The sequence below is a fragment of the Nanorana parkeri genome, unplaced genomic scaffold, assembly GCF_000935625.1.
Source record: "Nanorana parkeri isolate BGI_ZX_2015 unplaced genomic scaffold, ASM93562v1 scaffold19, whole genome shotgun sequence".
Taxonomy (NCBI): domain Eukaryota; kingdom Metazoa; phylum Chordata; class Amphibia; order Anura; family Dicroglossidae; genus Nanorana; species Nanorana parkeri.
Window position 1 is genome coordinate 2330357 of NW_017306287.1, and position 6753 is coordinate 2337109.

Here is a 6753-nt window from a genome sequence, read left to right on the forward strand (position 1 = left end):
CCCCTTCTTCGGGACGCAGAAGCGATCTGGCGACAGGTAAGTCGCCAGGATCGCTTCTGTTGTAAAGCCGACAGTCGGCTCTACAAGTTTAAACAGAGTCCCGGCGGCAAAAGTCGCCGGGAGTCTGTTTAAACAGCCCCGATGCTGGCGTCGTCAGTCACGAAGGGGTTAAACCCTCTCCCTCCCACCTCCTCTCCCCTCCCTCCTCCCTTCCCGACCCACAGCCCCACAACCTGTCTGCCCTAAGCCTGCTCCACCCCATGTAAATGTTCTTGGTGATCTTTTAACCCAAAGGTTGTGGTAACCCCTCTTGTGTTTTCACCCTTTAACCCATGTTTTCCCTATTGAACCTTCTCAAATCAATACATGTATACCTCATTTGTGCTTTCTAATGGATGCATGCTGAACCCCTCAACTGATATTTGTAACACACATGTATTTTGTCATGCTCTTCCATAAAAACTAGTGAAAGAGAAATAGGTGTAATCAATTACATAATTATCTTTAACTCTTACATAAGAGGTACAACATATACCCCTCACTGCTGCCTAATATATCTTATACATAATATTGGGAATGGGTGAGATCTGAATGGCCCTGTCTTGGTCGTGTCTTATCATCTACTCTTCCACTAACCATAAGAAGAGGCTAGAAGATCATAAAACACAAAGGCTCATATCTTTTGGGGACACTGATTATACTTCCAGTAGGGGAAGACTACTAAAGCATGGCTTAAGGAATAAGGTGACGTAAATAAATCTTACTTATAATATAAGAGGGAGAAATCACAAAGCTAACACACCAGGATCAGTATAAAGTCAATGTTAGGGCAGAACGGAGAGTGGCAAGATTGGTACAAGACAACAGAAGGGCAACAGTGCAGTGTCAGATTCCTCGCATCACCTTTCAACATCTCGTGGAGTCACGAGGCGGACCAACAAAGTCATCTCGTGGCCCAACGAAGTACTGATGGGGAGGTCATAATAATCTGGCCACTGAGTGTATATATATTAATTTTATTTTATATATAAAGTGAGAGTTATTTTCAGTTAAGTGCATTGAAATATGAAAATTACAATCATTTGGTTAAATAAAGATACTTATCCTTGTGTTACAGCTTTCTGAATCGAGCCTTACTTATTCTAACTGAAAGGTCCATGGATTGTTATTTTCAAGACACGATTTCCAGATTTTGGTCATTCATTGTGCGCTTTGTTTTTTAACAATAAAAATCAGGTTTATGTTTTGCACACATTCCACCCACCTACAACAAACAGGTTTCCTACAATTACTGCAAGTTCTTGAAGGTTTAATCATTGATCAATGGCTTGAATGCTGCAACTCGTTGTATTCTTTCTATGGCTGATCATGAGGTTGAACTGGTTAAACATAGAAAAGCATTTGGACATTATCAGAGCAATATCGACTCTGTCTACAAACAAACCTGTCTATTATTCTCAGCGGTTGCCATTAGATTTTACATTGTATACTGTAAAGCTCTATTACTGTGTACAATGTTTTATCATTATTTCAGATTGACAGATAGAAATATAGAAATGTAAAATCATTCTCAACATACAACTCTGTCAGCGGCACTTTGCTCCAAAAAGCGTTTAGCATTTTATTCTGCACAGATATCACCTATAAAGGTATCAGACATTTCCAAATGATTTCACTGCCAAATACCGACATATGAACGTGACTTGCAAGTTTGGGGTTTTATTGTATTTTGTAGTTGTGTATAGTGAAAAAATATAAAAAAATAGTTATATAACTAACGTTGTAAATCACGATGTGAAAAAATATATTGAAAGATAACTATCTATAGATGGATTGATGTATCTATCTAAAAAAATCTAAATAAAAAGTTTCTCTCCTTCTAATTAAATATAATGATAGCAGGTAACACCAGGTAAGTATAACTACCACCCAAATCTAAATAAATACATACTCTATCTATCTATCTATCTATCTATCTATCTATCTATCTATCTATCTATCTATCTATCTTCCTATCCTTCTCTCTTGTTCTTTCTGGATCTTTCTTTCTTTCTTTCTTTCTCTCTCTGTCTATGTGTATATCTATCTCTCTATCTATCTATCTATCTATCTATCTATCTATCTATCTATCTATCTATCTATCTATCTATCTATCTGTCTCTATTTATCTTTCTTTCTTGATCTATCTATATATCTGTCTGTCTATCTATCTTTCTATCCCTCTCTCTTTTTATTTCTGGGTCTATCTATCTATCTATTTTTATCTCTCTCTTTCTTTTTTTTAATCTATCTAAAAAAAAAAAAAAAAGACGTTCCATGTTCCTCTCCTTCTAATTAAACATAATTATAGCAAGTAACACCAAGTATACCTGCCACCCAAATATGAATACATAAAAGCATACTGTATTATCTATTTATCTATCTATCTATCTATCTATCTATCTATCTATCTATCTATCTATCTATCTATCTATCTATCTATCTATCTACTTTCTGGTACATGATTTTACATGAATCCTTTATTATTATACATTACTACAAAAATATTACACACGGATATCTTTGTTTGCAGAATTCCATCAATGTTTAGATTGTGAACTATTTTGATATATTTGCAGTCAGTGGATATCTACGTGATGCCAGCAATCAATAATATAATAAAGGGATCTTGATGACAGAGAATAGTATTTTTTTAAATAAATCATATTTAATTTTGTGTGCAGACAGAACAGATAAATATCTAAAACTAGAAATATTTTCTATCACTCACTACAACATAAAGATTGTTCCATATCTCTACAGATGTATTTTGACTTTTACAATCCATAGAACATTGTAAACTAATATTTAACTCCTCTGTTCTTGCGCTGATGTAATATATGACAAGTATAACTGATCATGATTGCCATGCCATGTATAAAAGTGACAAAGTATTGGAGTACTTACATTGATGTGCAGTATTGACAGATGAGCTCCTTGCTGGCTCTTCTCCCTCACCAAAATGTACTCACGCTCCAATGTAAAAGGACAAGACAAGTGTGGAGCCTCCATCTAAAGAGGGGATTGGCCAGGCTAGACCCTACCCATTGCTAAAAGGAGGAGGGTCTTATTTCCCTAAATAATGCAGCACTGAGCTCCAGAGGTCACCAATAAATACACCAATAGATTATTTAAAAACAGTTTATATTTATAATAATTATTATAATATGAAAACATTCAGATGCGGCACTATTAGTATTGTTTACATTTTGTGTTAGCATTTTGATGGAAATGGGAAAACAAAATTCAACATATTAAGAGAACAAATACAAAATAAAATGCTGGGGCTTTTCTACATACATCTTAAAGGCTCAGTTTACATTTTGTACCATGTTTTAGGGTGTAACATGAAGCATGGGTGGATCGTGAAATACGGACATAGACGGGAGGAAGAGATTTACCAAAGGGGTTGGGAATCCTCAAACAATAAATTGTGCGAATAATCACTTAAATTATCCAATCATGTGCTGATGGAATAAGAATTCAGGAATTTGCTTTTCACATGAATGGATAATGGAAGTGAATAGTCACAGAATTAATTATGCGTAAAGAATCTCATCTCTTTTAGTAAATCAGCCCAGATGTGTGGGTCAGGAGGACCTCGAAATGTCACTTGGTAGAACCAACACCATCAATGAAGCTTCTCCTCTTGTCTCTCAGATAAGTAAGGAATGGGTCCTTCCCACTGACCTTCAATGTAAGGGGCATTCTTTGGACTGATGATCATCAACGTATAAAGAGAATGTCTCCATTGACCACCTATGTAAGGGAGCACAACGCTGGCCACTAAAGTAAGGGTAGGGGGTGTCTTAATTTCCTTTCTGGCCATTATTTGCATCAGATCCTTTTTAATTTCATGAATAGTACTGAAAACAATTTAGTTGGAGAAGAAGGATGTAAAAAAAGATCCACCTTGGGTGTCGTATACTCTATGTACGCCACATTCTTTATGCTTCATGCTAAGATCTACCAAGAGCTGTAGATATAATAATTTTCAACAGGGGTTCCCCAAGAGCTGAGCATTATTCATGGGTTCCTCTGGGATAATAAGGTTTTCTTAACACTTTTACCCCAGAGGAACCCTTAAAATAATTTTCAGCTCTCAGGGAACCCCTGCTGAAAATGATTATGTCTAGTACAGGTCTTGGTAGATCTTGTACCCTCCCTGTTACTCTATAGCAGATATCTATATAGCTAAGATCTACCAAGAGCCGTAGATAAAATCATTTTCAGCAGGTGTTCCCTTGAGAGCTGGAAATTATTTAATGGGTTCCTCTGGGGTAAAAGTGTTAAGAAAACCTTTTTATCCCAGATGAACCCATGAATAATTCTCAGCTCTTGGGGAACTCCTGAGGAAAATGATTATATCTACAGCTCTTGGTAGATCTTAGCATATACTGTAGATCTCTAACAGGGAGAGTAAAACAGGGAAAAACTTGACCCCATTTTTATGCCACATACCTGCTGACTGTCCGGTTGATCTTTCTTGTGGCATCTGACCTACTTTCAGGTAATGTTGTGTTGACCGCTCACCTAAGATGATGTGTTTTACAACATTCCACTCTTATAGAGGCAGCTGGAGTGGAACGGAAATATCTCTGTTTATAAAATATTATATCTGTGGTGTAATCATTTACCTGGCTAATATTTTCAACTCTTGCTCGGGGGCTTTCTTAGAAAATAATTGGATCGGGTCTACTCCTTACCAGACCGTAGAGTAGGGGGCAAGTCATACCTGCAGATCCTACATGGGGCCCCACTGTTTATTGTAGCCCCAACTTTACAGGATAGAAAGGAGCTCTTTACAGGATAGAAAGGAGCTTAGATGTTACATGGAAGTGTAACATATATACTTTTAGCGCTGTGTTGAAGCTTGATTATTTAATGCCTACTATAGTAATAAAAAAATAATTGCTTCTATGGGCGCAGACTAATTTATTCCATGGTTATCTGATAAATTATATTAGGTGAAAATATCTTATTAGCCCACAGCTAGTAGGCTGAACATATTTTCTTTTTATTTGCAATTTTTTTTTTAAGCTTTAAAGTAAGAATACAGCACCTGTTTTTCTTGTTAGTATGACAGCGGCCATTTTGGGGGTTTGCCAACTACAGTGGTACCTCAGTTCACGAACGTCTCTGTTCGGCAACAATTCAAGGAAGTTCGACAAACTTTTGCCTCCGTTCGCGAACTCTACTTCGGGTGACAAACACAACTGCAGCCATTTTCCCTGCTCTGACACGTGGTCATGGCTTCCTCTAGTCCAGATCGCGGTCTGATCACAGTTTGATTCAGTCCACGACCAAATCGGTTCGCAACCAGAATCGCGGAACGAATTAAGTTTGTGAACCGAGATAATAGTGATATGTCCTATTCAGTAATCCTTGGAGGGAGGAGGGGGGCAGCCAAAAAGGTCCAACAAAGTGGAGGTATATTTTAAATGAAAAATGGCTCCATAGGAATCTGTGCCTGAATATGATATCATAGAGCCAGTTTCGCATCCATACAGGTACTCATGGTAGTAATTACAAATGTTATGCTCACAGTTAATATACTGTATAACGATGGTTTTATTCCAATGTGAACTTTTGGCAAATATTAAAATAAATAGTTCCCATTATGGACAAATGCTATGTGAAGTCTAACAGGGTTATTCGCAAAAGGGTGAAGAGTTTGGAGAAGGCCGGAGAAGTGAACAATCTAGGACAACATAGCTGAACTGGAAAGAGTCTCCAATTCAGCTCATTTTCCAAATCAGTTATGTTGTCCTAGATTGTTCACTTCTCCGGCCTTCTCCAAACTCTTCACCCTTTTCTGAATAACCAAGTGAATATCTTTGTTTGGCTCTGGATATTTATATGTATAGTTGCCATTCTCTGTTCTCATGGTCACCTGTAGCAATCAATAACATTTCACCAAACTGAAGGACGAATCTTATTTGGTTGCTGTGACTTACTGCACTTTGCTATTTACATTATTAAATAAGCCCAACTGAAAGAACCAAGAAGAACACTAATGGCTGTCCTTAAAGTAAACTGGTCATAAATAGGGATGAGCTCAGGTTCGGACCAAACCTAAACTCTTTCAAAGAGTTACATGGCCCTCCTGCCCAATCAGCTGTGGGCTGAGCATACCCCACCCCACAGCTGACTATGAACAGAGGAGCAGGATGCTTGTACTGATGACATTTGCCTTATATGACCATTTAGCCATATTAGCTAAATGTAACTTACCTGATATAGACATGTAGCCATATAAGGTCAATGATGTCACTGCACCCTGCCCCTTTGCTTATGTCAAGCTGTGGGTGGGGAATTCCCAACCTGCAGTTGATTGGGCAGCGCGGAAACAGCTTCCTTCTATGTTTGGAAGGAGCTCCATCCAGGTTTGTAATTCTCCGCATTGGAAAAGCATTGAAAACGCGCGCCCAACATGCACCAGTAATGCGTTCACTTGAGTGAGCATCGCAGGGTGCATAGTGAATGGTATACAATGTATGTGTGTGTGTGTGTATATATATATATCCTAGTTCAGACCTATGTTAAAATCCCCAATCCCCCCAAATCGATACGAGAGCGGACTGACGCTTTAGGGAGCGCGGAATATAAAGGAGCGAGTGTTGTAAAGGTTTCTCTCCTTCATAAATAATGTACCGGGGTCTGGGACAGGGAAAAAAGGGTCTGGGATCCCCCCTCCACACCCCCACCCTCCCA

General features: G+C 38.1%; 1 protein-coding gene across 1 annotated transcript in view; it reads right to left on the reverse strand.

The window, feature by feature from the left end:
• Positions 1-3011, reverse strand: part of PRR35 (proline rich 35) — a 22032-nt gene extending 19021 nt beyond the window's left edge. The window contains exon 1 of the mRNA XM_018561125.1: positions 2947-3011. The gene's annotated coding sequence lies outside the window, so the exon portion shown is untranslated. The remainder of the gene's footprint in view (positions 1-2946) is intronic.
• Between the last annotated feature and the right edge of the window lie 3742 nt (positions 3012-6753).